This window comes from Centroberyx gerrardi, chromosome 5 (genome assembly GCF_048128805.1).
Source record: "Centroberyx gerrardi isolate f3 chromosome 5, fCenGer3.hap1.cur.20231027, whole genome shotgun sequence".
Classification (NCBI taxonomy): Eukaryota; Metazoa; Chordata; class Actinopteri; order Beryciformes; family Berycidae; genus Centroberyx; species Centroberyx gerrardi.
In genome coordinates, this window is record NC_136001.1 from 17,200,555 (window position 1) to 17,219,410 (window position 18,856).

The 18,856-nt window shown below is 42.0% G+C and overlaps 1 protein-coding gene across 1 annotated transcript in view; it reads left to right on the forward strand.

Moving 5' to 3' along the window:
* cacna2d2a (calcium channel, voltage-dependent, alpha 2/delta subunit 2a) overlaps nt 1-18,856 on the forward strand; it is a 129,701-nt gene that overhangs the window by 6,208 nt on the left and 104,637 nt on the right. The window lies entirely within an intron of this gene.

Sequence of the window (18,856 nt, forward strand, 5' to 3'; positions counted from 1 at the left end):
CAAACATAATGTTAACATCTGCCCATCTAAATAATTGTCTTACACAGTTTGTGCCAATATTGTAAGTTGTATGGATTTAAACAAATTTACACAAAAAAGATAGAGGAGAAACCCAATGAGGGATAGGGAAATTCCAATGAAGTCAATCTCTCTCCAAAAATATTACGTCCATTCTAGTGATGGCTTGTGTAGGATGCCCATATGGCTATGTGTGTGTTTGTGTGTATGTGTGTGTGCTGGTCTGACTGTGTGCGCAGTAGTGAGCGGGTGTGAAAGAACATTTATCACGGCCCCAAACAGGAGTCGTCACAGGGTGTGCTAAATGGCCCAGCATGCCTAGAAAAGCCATTTTCTAAATGGATGCCTCTCTCTATACGTGTGTCTGATAGAAATCTTCCCAGGGCTATGCCGGCTGGTAACAAGATTGCCTCCCTCTGCGCCCCCTTCCTCTTCATGCGCAGTTTATTCTCACAGAAAAAAAAATGTAAAGAGTGTGCAAATTATTTTTGAGTTTGTCTTACACGGAAAGAGACAAGGAAGTGAGTTGAATTGAATGGGGGTCTATTCGGTTCCTCTTGGTTGAGATTTTATTTTTTTTGGACAAGTGAGGTGTAGCGGGTGAAAGAGAGGGGAGGGCCAAGACAGACCGGGGCAAAAAGTAGTTGAGTATGTTTGGAATAGGCCGACTTCTAAAAACAACACAGGAATGTATTTAATCTTGCTCGTACTGTGCCCGCATTTTAGATCCTTTAAGTGCCTGCAAAGATAAATGAAACACAAGTCAAGTCATTTACACAATTCAAACCACGTTCAAATATATTTTTCCCAGGTTTGATCAAGCTCTATTCTCTCTGAGGGAGTGAAAGGAAGATGGAGGGTGAGCGAAGCGTCGGAGGAGTTGGAAGTTTAGAATGGAAGAGTGTGGAGCGAAGACAGACAAGGAGAGTGGGCGGTTTTTAGAGCGGAGGAGGAGGGTTTTTTGAGAGAATGGATGAAGGATGGCTTGACAATTGAGATGGATGTTCAGGCGGTTCTGCGTGTATATTTAGAGTCAAAGTATTCAAGATGGATGAAATGATAGAGGGAAAGAACCAGAATTGGTAAATCAAATGAGAGCAGATTGATGCTGTTTTTAGTTCTTATCCTCCTCATTATCCTGTGTGCTGCTGTGTTTGATGTGTGTTGCATGGTGAGAGGCGGTGGTGGACACTGGCATTGTTTCCATATCCTCAGGCTTATTCAGACCTGTTTTAATAGACATACGCCTACACCCACATACTGTCAATACAGTGATTTGATAGTTAATCAGAGATAAATACAGATATGATTATTATATATACATGACGACACCAGGTAGAAACACGTCTGCGTACAAATTCATATAAGATATAAATGTACATATGCACTCTGAAATTCCCATACACACTTGCAAACTTGCATGCACACACATACACACACACACACACACACACACACACACACATGCACGCGCACACGCACGCACAAAGAGGCAGGGCAATTTCCTCAGCTTCTATTTAGCAAGCCTCTTAAATGGTGATGCCGTGCAACATATGTTGAACTCCTGATTTATTTCAATAAGAAGAGTCTAATCAGCATGAATAATTTAGCCTGGTACACATGACTGCTCCTTAACCCCTAGCTTCAGCCTGGCACTTTACAACTCTGCACACTGAGGAAGGATCTGCCTTCCCCACCTCCCCTCCCCTCCCTCTCCTGTTGCCATCCCTTCCCACTCTCTTTCTCCCTGTTTGCCATTCTCGATTACTCTGACACGAAACCTGAGAATGACGTACATCCAGATAAATATATACCCAGATCCAGAACCAATGCAGAAAGAACAGGGAGCGAATTAATGGATGTAGGATTCACTGATCTTTCATCAAAAACGAGCCAGGCACAGTGAAAAGGAGGTAAACATTTTCCTACTTTCTGTCACTTTTTGCCCTTCACTCTGTGTGTGTGTGTGTGTGTGTGTGTGTGTGTGTGTGTGTGTGTGTGTGTGTGTGTGTGTGTGTGTGTGTGTGTGTGTTGTGTGGTCAACACAACGGATCAGTCGGCCCTGTGACCACATGCTGGCTGCAGGTTTATCTCAGTCTAACACAGACCTTCTTGCCTCCAGTCCCTCCTGTGTGTGTGTGTGTGTGTGTGTGTGTGTGTGTGTGTGTATGTGTTCACTTTTGCTTCACTTACGTGCTGAAAAAAGCCTCTGGTTCAATTTGGTCAACACAGGTATGTTTATGACTTGAAGGATATGTTGTATGCAAGGTGAACGCAATTCCAAATTTCTCCAAAAACCTACCCTCTACTTCCTGGAAAAAGATGCTTGCTCAAGGCCCCCCCCCCCCCCCCCCCCCCCCCCAACAAACAGCAGAGATATCTCTATAAAGTGCGCTGGTGGATTTACTCACTATTGCTGACTACAGAAATTTCCAATAATCTGTCTCAAATGCCCAGTGCTACTAGACATCACCCCTGCCTCTCACAACCCCCCTCCTCACTTTCTAAAGCTGACCTCAGCTCCGGTCTCTCTCTCTCTCTCTCTCTCTCCATCTCTCTCTCTCTCTCTCTCTCTCTCTCTCTCTCCATCTCTCTCTCTCTCTCTCTCTCTCTCTCTCTCTCTCTCACGCACGCAAGCACGCACACACACACACACACACTGTGCTGTTTCATCAGTGGACAATGATGTAAGCTTGATCAATGTAATTCGTTTCTTGATTTAATAGCTCTTACCCCTGTAGACAATTTACAGGAAGAGTTGAGTGTCCCTCCTCCCACCATGAGCAATTACCTTTAAAGGAGAGAGTGCTGGGCCCCTTCCTGCTCTCTCCTCCCTCCCTCCCTCCCTCCCTCCCTCCCCCTCCATCTTCTGGCCTGAACCTTACACAACAGCAGCTTGTTATCTGGTCGTTGGAAACATCACAGGCTATTTTTGCCATATATAGTTTACTCTCTGGCTCCAGTTTTCTTTTCTGCTAGCTTGGTGGTGGTCTAACATGTATCAATAATATCAATAATCTCTCTCAATCTTTTTCACAATCTCCCCATCAATCTCTCTTGTATTATACTGTATAATAGTGTACGTAGGGCTGCATTATAATGGCAAAAATTATAAGCCCTATTATTTTGCCAAATACTGTGATTACGATTATTAATTCAAATTATTTGTATTGGTTTTAGGAAACAAAATTATTGTGTTGCACTTTTCCACTTCTTTTCAGTGCAGTGTTTCTCAAAGTAGCAGCAGCTAGAAAGTCTTGTTTTCACTTGTTTTTAGTGTCTAAGCTTATTGTGGTCCTTATTTACAAAAGTCTAATAATCTTGTTTGTCATCATCTGGTTTTTAAACCAAAGTATCTCCAAATATCAGATGATGATCCACTTGTAGGTACGTTTTTCCAAAGATGGTCTATGTGAGGTTTCTATTTCTTTATCACCGGAACTGCCTGCTTATCCGTCTTAAAGCAGTTTCCACTTAGTTTTAACATGGGAGTTATTTGGCACTTATAAACTACTCACCAAGATCGGATGCAGCTGGAACGAGTTTGTAGCGTTCGGATTTTTACTTCCCATTCATTTTAGTGAGGCCACGAAAATAGCCTGAAAACTGACATTTAACACAACGCATCTGATCTTGATCTAGTTATCTATCTTCTGTGAGTGTCCAAATGGGTGTACTGTCCAAATTCTGCTCATTGTTGGCTTCCCACCCCTTCAGATGTCCCAGTGGCCAATCTGAAGAGTGAAGGGCCATCAGGGTTACAGTTCAGTGTCATGAAAGCTTCAACATGGTCCGCTAGTGAGCCATTATTTCTTTCATTTTGAACCCTTGTGTGTTTCTCTGGTTTCGTGCCAACTCGACACTAGCATTCGCTGTGCATTTACCCAAAACAATAACAAAGTGAAACACAACAAAATAACTGTGGACACTAGAGGCGCATAAAACCAGTGGAGAGCTGAGCGTCTGGCAGTGTGAGAGCTGGTCAGCACCATTACTCCCAGATCCAATCCCCCGGCTGACAGAGGAACAGAGGGGCACGCAAACACACAATATTTGTATTTCTGCTTTTTTATTGGTTTTCTGACACTAGGGAAGGTTACAAGGATTCCTCAGCTTCCTGGTTTGATGGCCTGGCACTGGTTGGTGGTGTTTATATAAATGAAAATACATATATCTTCAGACAGCAGACTGCATGCAGATATCCCTGGGTCGGTGTTAGAAGGAATTCCTTGAAATAGAATGCAATAAAAATGTGTCAGAGTAAAAAACTGGAACCAGATTACATAGTGTCAGTGTCCTGGCTCCAATTTCATATATATGTATATTTTTTTCCCCCCATAATTGACTCCTGATATTGTCCGCCACATGTAGAAAATGTTTCATTGTCACTGAACCAAGCCAAACCATAAAAACTTGCAGAATTGTAAAATTTCAAAAACACAGATGTCAGTGGGACATTTTTTTAAAATGTTGAGTTTTTGCAGATAAGAGGTTTCAAACTGTTTATTTTTCCCCACAGATAAAGGTCAAATTATTGTTCTGTTAAAATACAGTTCTAATCTAATGTAGATATCTCTTAAAGAAATCCTCAGCAATTGTTTATCTCACTATCATATTCTGTATCTTGTTTCATCTGACCATGCAATTAAATAAAATCACTAAACATAGACTATAAGTCACAGCTTACACAACTGTACATCACATCTCAGCTCAGAGAATTTTTTTTAATGATCATGACAATTTCAGCACGTTTGCGCAGTTAGGTAGTCACGCTGTGGAACATAAAGCTTTTGTTTTTTCACCTTCTTTATGCTCTAACTGCTCAGTCGTGCATTTCCTCCTCTTAGAGTGAAGTCAGCTGACTGAAATCAATAATGCAGGCTTTAAGGACACAGCGTTACATGTGGCATGCTGCCAGCACGGGGTGTTATGTCTCCTCTGGACACATAATAAAACAACTTACATCATTTGTTGTGCTTGTTGATTCCAGTGCAGCGGATCACCAAGATGGAGCTCTAAAGGCGCTTTAGTGTGCAGCGGGGGAAACGGCCCCTCTCTCTCTGCACACAACAGAGAGACTCATTTGGCATTGAGCGGAGGTTGTCGGGGTGTCTGAATTTCACTGACATTCACCAGTCTGTGGCACGTTTGGGGCCTTATTTGTGTAGCTAATTGTTGCTTGATAAATTCAGGGAGAACAAAGCATGTGCATCCATGCTGCTAGTGGCTTCTTGGGGAGAAAAGAAGGCCTCGCACTTGTTTAAAAGAAGACAATATAGCATTATGTGTCAAAATAGGATTAGAGGTCTGCTAAAGCTCTAGCCCTGTCAGAAGAAGATGCTTTATTTTGCCGACGCTGCAAATCTTTTCTCCTTCTTGTCTCCTTCTCTCTGCACTGTTATTTGGGGAGTGTGTGTTTGCGGCTGTGTGTGCGCACACACACGCGCTTGTCTAATTTTCAGTCTTTTTGTGTTTGATGTTTCAGAGAGCGCATGGCACGTGTTTGGTGCTATCTGCTTTTGACAGAGAGAAAGAAAGGAGAGGGGAAAGGTAGTTTGTCCTCCTAAATGCGAACACTTCTCTGAGTGGGTTGCAGTGGTAATGTGGAGTGGCATGGTGCCCTAGAAGATTCCAGGTGTGAAGTGCTTTATTCATTCCAGTGCAGAGGGAGTGCTTGTATATGTGTGAAGTGGTAGGTGGGATGTTTTTTCCATGTGAACAAAAATGTATTTGTTTTTTGTAGGTGTGTGTTTTCGCTCATGGGAGTGTGTGCGTGTACGGTATACGTGTGCTCGCTCGGATGCAAGCGAAGTCTCCGAGGCTTTGTCATCGTCTCCTTTCTCTTCCTACTCCACCTGCAGTTGTCTGCGATCGTTTGGTCACAGTTCTGAATAACTTTGATTGGCTTGCCTTAGCTGTGGGTGTTTCTCGAGCCCGGAACAGCTGTAGAATTCCTGGAAACCGTCTCGATTTTTTGGTCATGTAGGCAGTATGTAAGCACTCTCAGCTACCGTCTGAGAAAGGTCTTCAGCAGTGCTACTCTCATCTTTTTAATTTTCACAGATCGCAGCTCACTTTGTTCTCTCACTCTCTCTCGCTCTCTGTCGCTCTCTCTCTCTTTCTCTTTCTCTTTTTCACTCAGTCACTGAAATCTGGAAGAGAAGCTCCACTCCCCCCATAATCTATCCACCCCCTTCTTTGGCTTCAAGCTGGACCCACTCTCATCTCTGCCTCTGGCCCTTTTCCCAGGGCTCTGTTGTTTGATGGGATTTGTGCTCTAGCACTACAATTGCTGCATTACACATACACACATATATGCGCAAACACATGCGCACACACACACATGCAAAAGCACACATAAACTCATATCTATTGTGCACACACGTACAAACTATAGCCTGGCAAAAAATTGACATACTGCTTGCACTGATACAAGCAATCATACCTCTGTGTCTGCACACATCCCTTATAGAAAAAGCAAGTAAGTATGTGTTAGTCTGTAATTGCTGGTTTTTGACTAGCAAAATTTTTGAAAGCCTGGGAAATTGAAAGACTCCCAGATATGCTGGCCAGCATAAAAAGTTGATGTTTATGGGCTCTGCAGCCTATAGCTGGATTCAGTAAAGGGCACCCTGAAACTCACCATCATATAAGATTAGACTCAGAGAAAAACACAACATAATGTCAGTCATCAGTTACAGGCATCGGTGATTACCTCCCTGTAAGCTTCTATGGCACAGTAAAAATGAAAGAACAAGAGCTCCTTTTTCATTCCTCCAATCAACATTATAGTTTACTTGTGTTTCTAAGAAGAAAATAGTTTTTCACTTGTATTTTTGCTCAACAAACTGCTGAGCAGCGGGTAGAGCTGCCTGTGAGACTGACTGTATCAGTCTCCCAGTCCAGCATGTTGTGAAAGGTACTGTGTATCTATGTTATTTTAAGGATCGTTTTACTTTCAGATAGTTTTAATAATAGGCCACCACAATAGTTTTAATAATAGGCTACCACAAACTCATTCATTCATGATGTCATTACATAAGCCTATTGTTTATATGCATGGACAAAATAGTAGGCCTCATTTAAATAGCTGGATTAATAACAGCTTGTCCAGCAAACCAAATCCAAGTTTGTCTGTCAATAATTCTGGCATTAACTCTGAGTTCTAGTTTACTTTTTCTGTTGTCCGTTTAGTAGTGTCACAAAACTTCCATTGTTCCAGCTACATATGAAATAGCTATTTGAAGTAGCAGCAACCCTGTAATTACTATCACTAAGACTATAGCAATTTGTAATTACATAGTAGGCCAAATTGAATTCAAGCTAAATACATGTATTAAATGGTAATTATCATAGTAATTGCATGAATGATTGCATGGGTGAAATTTTGAAGACTTGGGAACAGCTGGGAATGTAGAAATGAATCACATTCAAAGTGTTTGAGAAGTCATGAAAGTATTTGATAAAATACAATAGAATGTGTGCAGTTCCTAACCCAGTATATTTTACAGCATGTAGGTTACTGATCAGCGAGAGTTGACTCAATCAGATTGTACTGTATTTCAGATCAAACTACTCTGTGAAACTTAAAATCACTCTGTGCATGAAGAACAGAATGAAAATGAAGATATAGATACAGAACGAGTAAACATGTCATTGTGATGGCCACAATGACATGTTTACTCATTCTGTATCTATATCTTCATTTTCATTCGGAATAATTTGCTCTATAGCTGTGGCGTCTTCTGCGGCTTTACATAGGTATTGTATGTGTAAACCAGCAGTCTGTTTTTGCCTACAGGCAGATTAGCCTCCATTGTCATGTGTATGTGGATGCCATGTGAGTGTGTGTTCAGTGACGTTCAGGAGTTAAATCCTGGTGGAGTGTGTTGGGTTTAAGATCACACAGCTCACTAACACATTACAGTCAAGCTTTCATTTGTGTCCGGTCCAATGCAGTATATGAGCTGAGGTACGTCCTGTGTGGTTGGGGTTCATGTGGGTACACAAGTCTGCCAAAATTTTTGGTGTGATCTTTACACGTGTATATGCGCGCATGGCCATGCATGTATGTGCTCGTGTGTGTTGTGTGTGAATTCTGGACCACCAGCTCATTTCACACACAGACAGACATCAAAGGCAGTTTGAATTAACCCTGCGTGTCGGGCCGCTCTGCATGCCATCCGCAATTTCACATCTCTGCCGCTCCGGCAGCACCAAACTTACATGCCCATTCATATTGAAATGAACAGATGGAGTTTTGCCGTGCTCCGAATCGCCATCCTTCGCTGAGAAAAGATAAAACTTCAAAAGAGCAGAGATACATTCGGATCTGTTTGCGGCGGTGTGGCTGTGTTTCGTGGCAGGTGAAGCGGAGGTGTCCTGTGTCTCTGTGAAAGTGTGGGTAAAGCGCAGGTATCATGTTTTTCTTATTAAAGCAGGTCAAGTGTATTTCCATTACAGTCTTCTTGCAAAAGCTGGCTCCCTTTCTCCTTGATTAGACACTGCAGTGATGATGTCATGAGCACACACACAGACACACACACACACGCACGCACACAGGTGCACACATCAAAGCATATGTGCATCACACTCTTTTAACTCCCTTTACACACACCACACATACTATAGATCCGTAACGGTAAGCAGGGGCCCCGTCATATTGTTTGTATGCGTATGGAGTGTGCATTTGTTTGCGTGTCAAATATGTGTATTTGGACTGTTCAGACTGGATAGCGTTACCTCTGCCGTTTGCCTCCTATCTCTCATTTTCACATTTTCACCTCATCTTGGCAGCTAATTTAATTTTATATTGTATTTATTGATCTGGCCAACTTCAATTTCCTGCGGCGGCGTGACTCTGTTGCATGAGGAAAGCGATAATGTAGATGAACGCGGTGATGATGATGAGGATGGAGATGGGGATGAAGAATGTGATGATGGTAATTTCTGCGGGTGATTGTGATTGTGATGAGTTGTATGCTGATTAGAGCAGCGTTTGAAGATGGCTGGTCGTCTCAGTGTAGGTGAAGTCATCAGCCGCGCTGTGTATTTTTAATATCCCCTCAGCCCTCAGTTGGCTGCCATGACAGCTATTCAGTAAACACATTCATATTTCATTAATCTGGCCTCTCCCCTCTCCTCCCCCTGACTGCCTCGTATTGTCTCCTCTAGAGGTTGTTCACTAATCCCCTGAGACCTTACCTCATCCTTCTGTGTTACCTACGCCCACACACACACATATGCACTGTGCGGTAAGGACTCTAGTAGTAGTCTTTTCTCATGGTTATTTGGCATAGACTTACTGCATCAATGTCACACTAAATGTAATAGCGCGTCGGGCCGGTGGTTTATACACATGCGCCCACGTATGCATGCACCCCTGCCCTTGCACACTCACACACAGGTGCGTATACCACACACACACATGCGTGCACACACACACTCACGCACCCAAACAGCCCTTAGATTAGATTACATTAAACTCTTGAGCTGATCTGATAGGGCAGGGGATAAGCTGTAAGATCTTTGAACATAATCTCACCTAATCTTTAATAACTGCCTTTTTTTTTTTTTTTTTAACAGTGCAGATCTGTGGAGATGTTTTGTGTTTGTCATGTCTGTATGTGTGGGCATGGTTTTTTCGCGTGTCCACCCACAAACATGTCATCACAACTGTTCAGGATAGAGCCATGGAAAGGAAAACACAATGAAATGATGAAAATACATTCATTACCTTACCCCATTAGGCCTGAAGGTGGCGCTATAATCACAGACTGGATTTGAAAAGTTGAAATGGCACTCACTCCATACTGTGGGTCCTATAATTCTGAAACATGATACACACATGAGACGCACCTTGCTCCATAAATTTGTCAATTGGACCATCATTGTCCACTGGATGGATTTTCTGCCATTTTTCTGCCAATTTTAGAAAAACAGACATTTCCCTACGGCTCTTTCAGTTTCTGCCCTATCTACGCTACACTTTGTACATAGTACTACTGGAGTGCCATACTGTACATAAATGGTCCATAAACCTTTCCAACTGGATAAAGAATATGGCTTCCATTAACCAATACATTTAATAAAAGTGGCATAGCTTTGCACTTAATTGCCCATAGAAAATGCCACAACTATTTGTCTAAACATCATGAAAATTGGTGCATATGTTGAGTACAAATAAGAAGAACTGTCTTCAAAGAAATTTTAGAAGTGACTAGTTGGAACGCATCAAATTTGGTACCAAGTATAATTCAAAATGTAAAGATTATTCCTGATGGGTGGAGGATGGCGCGACCTATCACATGGTGACTTATTACTCAAAGTGGGTTTGGACTCCCACTATAAAATTTGGTACTTACATCAGGACCTCTATTTTGGACATATATATTTCAAATGTCATGCATGAGTTATAGAGGCTGGTGTGTTGTGCTGGTGCATGAGATGCTGCAGTTTTCTGGTGGCTCTAGAATGCTGCAGTAAGCAATTATATCCTTACTTACAGTTAATTTCAGACTGATTTCTGTTGTAATTTATTTATGCTTGCCAATAAAATGGTAATGGGTCATTGCTTATAAGGTGGCATTTTAGTTAAGGTCTGTCCCGTACTTCTTGTACCATATTGAAATGAACATTTGTCTCTGCCCATAATGAAGCCTCGTTGTAAATTTTTCTTCATATGAATTATTCAGTTGCACTCAGCTGAACTGCTCTAGGTGTGTTGTGTATACTGTATGTGTGTGTGTGCAGCTGCTCCAGATAAAGATGACGTTACTTGACTGGCCTGCAGAGCGAGAAAAGGGATAAAGCTGTTTGTATTGGATAGGATTTAGCGTCAAATGAGGAGGATAAATAGTCAACCCAGGACTGATTGAGCCGTATAATGTAATACGGACGCAGGACTACAAGTGCGTGGCTAGGTGTGTGTGTCTGTGTGGAGCTTAGGTGTGTGTTTGTGCATGTGTATATGAGAAAAAGATTCAGTTATAGCCATATTATAGGGAAAGAGACGTACGTATACTGAGAGTAAAATCCCTCTTTTGCTCTCTAGTGTGGTGTATTTGTGAAGAGATTTTGGCATTGAAGGTGGTTGAGGGGTGGAGGAGGGGGGTGGGGACAGTCTCGTCTGCTATGATGTAAGCTCTGCATAGCCTCCAGGGCCTGTAATGTTAAATTCACTGTTAAATGTGTGGAGCTGTGAAGCCTTCTGCTGGGACTCCTCTTAGCACCTCAGCTACACCAACAAGACCAGTCAATATGAGCTCATGACACAGACCGGCAAACACACACACTGAAGCTTGTGAACCAGACTCACTCACTGGTCCATCCGCTCTTTTCCACTTTTACTGTAATTGCCCCTTTTCACTGTAACCTCTAAATATCTGTGTTTATTCTCAGAAACACTGAGGAGGCTATTAATCACTTGCTATTCTATAACGCTCATGCTGCTAAGATGTGGTATGGCTCAAAAGGCATGTGTCTAAAACATGCTGAGTCTCTGTATCTAGTGGACCGCTGCACTCAAATTAGCAGCTTTTAGTCACAGCTCTCCGTGTGACTCACCTCTACAGCCTCCGTGTGAGTTGCCAGCCAAGGTTGAGGTCAACTATGCTCTTCTCTCTCTGTGTACAGGACATACATTAATACAGCTCTCATTGCAGAGCTGCCAAAGAAATACAGTAAAACAGATTTGTCTGGAGGCACTTTTTGCTTTTAGTTGTTTAGAATGACACCTCCTTAAATTAGAAATCCAATCTGAACCCACTCAGCCTGGTTAGTTACCCTGAAGGGACATCGCTGAAGATGCTGCTGCTATTCATTTGTGTTTACTTGCACCTTGAGTCCAAATGTGACCAATGCAAAGTCTTAGAGGAAATCTTGACCAAATACCGAGTGGTAAGAACTGTCTGGTCAAAAGCGGGATCTGGTATGATGACTCCTTCCGGGAGTATACACAGAACAGATATGTGAAAAATAAGCACTCAAAACTTCAATTTCGTTGTCAAAATCAACATAGAACGTCAGAAATGCAACGCTCCATGTCCAAGTCTGCCATTTGTCCTACTGTGCAAGCACCATTCTCCATGTGTCCATGTGGATACAATTTTAAAATCGCGATACATGGACCAAACATGTAAATCTTGCTATTTATTGCGTTTGTTTGATCTGTATACAGTATATTGACACTGAGGAGGAGAGGTTGATGGGCTCCTGATCTGTGAAAATTGAGAAATTGAAAGTCCCATGGCGGAGGAAAACCAGTCAGAGTAAGCACTCCGCAATTCAATGGCCAAATGTATCAAAAGTAAACTTTTAAAGTCAATACACATTTACTTATCTTGAGTCGTTAAGATTGCTTTTTTTCCCTGGAAGAGCTCAAAAGAAAGCAGTATAGATATTCTATAGATATACTGATGTTGCTGTTTTATTGTGGTGCATGACATGTAAAGTCATGTAAACTAGGCATGAATTCTTAGAGTGGGCAAAGTTATAGGCTATCTAAACTAGATTAACTATGGCAGGCTAAATTAAATTACATTCAGCTGTCAATGAGTGAGGATATGACTGCTCTGATTCATACTCAATCTGTCATGTTGAGGGGCAGGTTTGTTTTGCTGCTGTCACCAGATTATGAATGCACTCGTTTGTGTCAGTGCACCCCGCCCTTACACCCATAAACAGTGCGGCCAGGACAGCGCTGCAGTGTATGATGAGTACGATTTGGTCCTGAAAAAGAATTCACCATCAGTCGTTTAGCAGCATTTTGGATTCGGGGCAGGTGTACCACAGACTCGGGTATTAAGCAAAAAATGTTGTGACAGTTACCGACAACCAGAAGCAACATGTTCAGAACAACGCCAGAGAGAACGGTGTGAAGAATGCATAGTGACCAAATACAAAGATGCCTGTAAAACTGCAACCCAAGCACAAATACAACACCTAATGGTTTGTGAAACAGCATCTAACTTTGTTTTGAAAAGTTAGTTTGAAAAATTATATTTATAGTTAGTTTATATTTTTATAATGTTCATTTTACACTCTTCATAGTTGTTAAATGATGGCTAGACAATAAGCCAGTTACAATAAAAGCACTTTTGAATACAGCTCAAATTTCAGTTATTATGATATTGAATATTCTTTCTAATGATCTATTTTTAGTGGATTACTGCATCTGTGCTTTTAGCCACGTAACAAAGAAAGAAGAGATGTAAAGAGAGAGAGACTAAAAAAAATGTAAAAGCCTTACCATTAAAGCCTTAATGGTCATTTTGCAAAACAAAAACAAAACACACATGAGGGGCAGTAACAAAATACAGCAACCTCATTTAATCTCAGTTAACCAAACCGGTATATAGTAGAAAATAAATGAAAATGCTATTCAATTATTTGTACTTATTTGTAGTAGTTGATATGCAATTGAAAGCTTTTCACATGCAAATTAGACTAGAATGTGTTATGTATGCACAGCCTGGAATTTTAGTCAATTTCAAATGCGTTACTGGTTCAAATTACCTCCATTTCCATTGTGTTTAAATTACCACTTTCTGCTTCCCATTATATTGCAGCATTGGAGAAATTATCTAATATGGTAGGAGAAAATATGCAACTCAAGTATGTGAGTCATGGTCAGACTCCTGTGTCTGGCGTCTTTCTCACAGACACAAAGAGCCTTCTGTGATGGACTCAGTTCAGTGGAAATTGAAACTTATAGCTTGAAGAATGAGCATTTTATAAAACATTTTCCTTTGTACTGTAGCTTTGCAAATTTGTGCACCAAAGCATAAACTCTTCCGACTCTAAAGAGGATCATTCTTTTCAGCCATCATTCAGGCTAGTTCAGTCCTTCTGCCTCAAATATTTTGACACACACAGACACTCAAGGATAAATAAAAGACATAAAGAGACGAAGTAGGAACACCTTTCATCAGTGCGTCTCCACCGCACTGTGCTATGCTATGGGAGTTTTCAATCTTTTTTGCATGGGAGACACCTAAACATATGGGCAATTGGCCAAGGACGCCCCAATCTGAGAAATTTAGCATTCGATTAGCATATTGTGCTAAATAATTAAATTTACATCTGCTCTATACCGTCTTTATCCACTGCGATAAATATTCTATTACAGTGATTTTTTAACTTCTTGGGTGACCCACATTTCCAAAATATCTTATGACTGTGTGACCCAAAACCGATTTTGCAGTTTGCTACTGTGTAAACTTATATCAAAAATGTACCACATGTTTAAGCTAGTATCCCACTATTATTTTATTTAACTTATATGCTATCTTGCACTAGGGACTAAGGAAGGCTTTGGCAACCTACCATCATTATATCATCATGTTTGACATCAAGACTCACCTGTGGTTTTGTAAAAAAAAAAAAAAAAAAAAGAAGATATATTTAACATTTTAAGAGCATTTTATTGTGAAATGAAAGGCTCAGTGTTCACAGGCCATGACATAGACAAAGAACCAAGCATTTATATCTCAAGGTCTTCCACTGCCTATGCGTGATTCTGAGTAGAAGTTGTTAAATGTGTTTTTGTTTGGTTTTTTACGAGTGGAAAGCAGCTATTAGGACCCAGCGTGTGTGTCGTGTGATAACATAGTAACCAAGGCCCAGCATTGATCTCTATTTTAGTAGTGTGTTTGTAGAGCTTTTCAAAGAGCAGGCCTGGTTCAAGGCATTGATTGTTGCACAGTCACAGAGACTTTGTACAAATGCTGATTGACAGGCCTTTCTTGAACATTGTCTTCATTTAATCCAGACAACTTTGGGCGATTGAAGCCCTCTTTCTGCCTCTCTGAATTTGTTGTTCTAAACTGTCTCATCTAAACTGAGTGAATTTCTGTTTCTGAAAAGAATATGGCAGGCAATACTGGCTCACAAATGGGAGGTTTTTTGGTGCAGCTTCAGGATTGTCAGGCTAACAAAGGCAACTGAAAGCCTGGAATAGTACCACTCATTTCTATTCTCTTAACAAGGACTTTTATTACCTCGTTTGTCCTGCTGGCCCTAGATATCCATGGCAAACACTTTCTTTACATCATTCTTTCACTGGTTCACTGGCTAATGTGTAGCATGTTAATAAACTATGAATATTCTCTCCATGAGTATTTCTTCAGAGAGCCTCCATTAGATTTCAACTTGTGCTTGTGGCTACCATTTGGTCTCAGTTCAAGTGTTGATGGCCAAAAATGTCTTTGGGTTTTAATTGCTGGCCAGTCAGCCGTGATTTGAAATCTGTTTTGTCTCACAGAGGTTATGGATGTTTTCAATAATGAACCTGATCCCTGTGACACCTTTGTTGATACTGGTTTTTGTATTTTCAGGTTTAATGGATGTATAATTGCTTGCTTTTGTAAATGATCAGATCAGCGTGTAAAGCGGAGTAAAATTGCGGGCTTTCAGTAGATAAACAGTGTGTTGGTTCTGATGAGAGTGATTAGGCCCGATTATGTGGAAACCAAGCCATTCTGGGTTGTACAATTACCCGCAACCAGCTCTCTCTGCTCGCCGAGTGCCACAGAGAGATGTCACAGCACACTGGCCCCGTGTTTGCACTGAGGGCCGAGGTCATCTGATTTGTGATCACATGGGACATTTTACCTCTGACCTCCCCGCTCCTGCTCAGCCACACGTGTGAGGACTGGCTAAGGAATATGTGACATATTTTACCACATGACCTATTGTCCTATGTCGTATTGAGTGTTAAAGTGAGGCACAGTGGCTGCAAAATAGTTTTGCATGCTTGAAAGAAAATGAGGGATGCTTAATTTATCTTAAATAAGTGCTCAATTTAAGGCTGTTTAAGTGTCTGGAAAATAAATTTAGCGCACCGCAGGTAGTTCAAATATAGCCTGAAGGTCAGAGAGGTGAGCTTTTGTCAAAGGTCCAATTCCCCAGGCTGGAGGGGAAACTGGCTCAATACACCCAGGGTGAATAAATGTTTAATTTTTTTTTTTTTGCTCAGGTCTGCTCAATGGCACTGGTTTCATCATCTCACTGTGACATACAATGTATAAATGCACCTGTTGTTCTGTGGGAGATAGTTTTTATTGAAATAGGGTACATTTTAAAAATAATGAGGTTTACTGTGGTACATAGTTGACTGCTGTGGAAGAGTGTGTCCTCTCTTGTCCCTGTGCGGAGGTCGGTGCGGTCCTAGCTCAGTGTTTCATTAGGAGCATGGTGGCTGTTTCATGGGTGCCCAGTGGAATGGTTAAGCCCTGGCTCTCATTCCACAGCGGAGAATGGGTAGGCATTAATCTGGCCCAGCTGGACAGAGGGAAATTAATGATCATTTACACTGACGACATAATCGGGCTTCACGCTGTCCTCCGATACTAAATTGCTTCCTTTGTTCCACAAGATCTCCCTCTGTCTTTCTCTGTTTCTCTCTCTCTCACTCTCTTTCTCTCTCGCTCTCGCCTCTGTCCCCCTTTTTTTTTTTTTTTTCGCAGGTCGTTCTCTGTTATTGGTCATTAAGTGCTACGTTTCCATGGAAACAGCCAGTTTGGCAGGGATTGGCATGCTGTAAAAGTGGCCCTATGATGTTCAATATGGAGAACTATCTCCTTCCAATGAGAGCTTGTCCAGTTTACTGTGTCACGGTGCACCTGTTAGGTTCAGGGAGCCGCGCTGCAGGGCCGGGACGTTTGGAGGGAAAGAACGAGGGTGGAGGCATGGAGGGAGGGGCTGACCCTACATCTCTCTGCAGGCGGATACAGGGGGGTGTTGATGGCACACAAACACACACACACACACACACACACACACACACACACACACACATATATTCACCCACAAATTCATGCACATATATGCACACACAGGCGCCCAGACACAAAGGCGCACGCATGGCATTCTCAAGACGTCCCTCCCTTCCTTCCCTTATCTCTCAGCCAGGGTTTGTGTAGCTGTTCCCTTAATGCTGTCACTTCTAAGACCAGTGACCCTGTTGGCAGGTTACATGGGGGGCCGTCTCTGTGTAATTAGGCTGTGCTCTGTGTGTAATGACTTAGCATGGAGCTGCTCTCTATCAGGTCCTGCAGACAGCCACACAGTGTCAGACAGTGGGGAGGAGGGAGGAAGGGGTTCGGCCATCACCAAGGGCGAGCCTATAGGACGTTACAGCAGCCTCATCTCTCAGAGGGGAGGTTAAATTGAGTTCCTGAGTCAGTGAAAATCCCCCTATCACTTATCGAGAGGCAAGAGGGTTAAATATTCAGTCCGGGAGGTTTGAAATGTAATCTGCACTGTGAGTTTAAATTGTCTTTGGATTCCTCCCTCTCTGCTCTTTTCTGCCTGTGGTAAGACAGAGATAAGTGGGCCAGAACAAAATGGCTGTCATAGCGACTGTCACTCAGGTATGTGCTGGGGCTTACATGGTCCGACACAGAACTCAGCTTGACAACCAATATGTTCTACTTAAATGCAGTTTTGACAATTTTAATCTGCTCTCATTTATCCATGATATAAATTAGCGAGTTACATCAAAGCCAACATTTAGTTAACCAGACAATGTATGTTACTGCTTTATGAATGTGTTGAGCCGGTTAAACACGGTCTGGGTGTTTAAATAGTCGCACTGCTTGCCGCTACTGTGAATCCTAACCCCACTATCCTCTCCCAGTTGAATTATATAAGAATACCCCATTGACCTCTGCTGCTCTAATACCACCATAAAATCCCCTCCCCAGAATAAAGCCCATCCACGTTGTGCTGTTTCTGCCGCTGCAAATTGCTTACTCTCATCTCATTACCCATTCTGTATTTACTGATGTTTTACAGGAGGGAATTTAAGATTAAGGATTACTTGTAGTTTAATCTGCGGACAGAGCTTTATTGAAACATTCGTAAAGTATGAACTTTCCAGGAGGTTGCGACCAAGGACTACATTGGTTAGAGGAGGATCACCCTACAGGAGCAGTAAGGCTGCGCACCACAGCTTAACACTGCTATTATGTTACATATATATATATGTAACATAATAGCAGGCTGAAAACAGACAAAAAAGATTCCATTTGAAAATTTAGAATCCAAGATCTAGAAATTATCCGGGTTAAAATCTAGTCATTAAAGCTTGGCATAGATAATCAGAGACGTGGGGAGCAGCAGGGAGCTGCATTGGTAATGCTGTGTGTGACAGGTTGACTGTGTAAAAGAGGTAAGAGGATGTGAGATGGTGAAGACGGGCAGGAAAGGACAGACAGACTGAGGGAAAGAGCAGTGGTGCTTATACTTTTTGGCATGGATGACCTAGGACCAAAATTAACATGGGCAGTGAGCTGCAAACCAAAGATAATGCAATTGGACATTGATTATGTAGAAATATAACAAACCGAAAATAGCCTCTTTGTTTTTATGTTAAGAGCCTCTATAAAATGCCTTGTAATGAGCAGTTATTCTCAAAACTATTTTTGCGTAGAATAAATGAATTTAAAATGGATCAAATATATATTAAAAAAAGGGCGCAAGGGATGAGACTGTGTTTAGCTAGCCATTTGTATCAATAGCCTGAACCAGCCGAGTTCACAGTAGTAAGAGTGATGGACAGGTGCCAGGCTTCATCAGTGGCGTGGAAGTGGCGCAGTAATTAGTCAGATGAGGAGGAAGTGGAGTCGACGCCACAGAGAGAGAGAAACCCCCTGGGGCTCTGTCTCCTCGGCAGGAGGACCACCGCAGCCCACTCAAATGCACACACACACACACACATACACACAAACACACACACACACACACACACACACACACACACACACACACACACACACACACAGACAGACAAACATGCAAAACAGGCATGCATGCACAAACACACAGACATACTCAA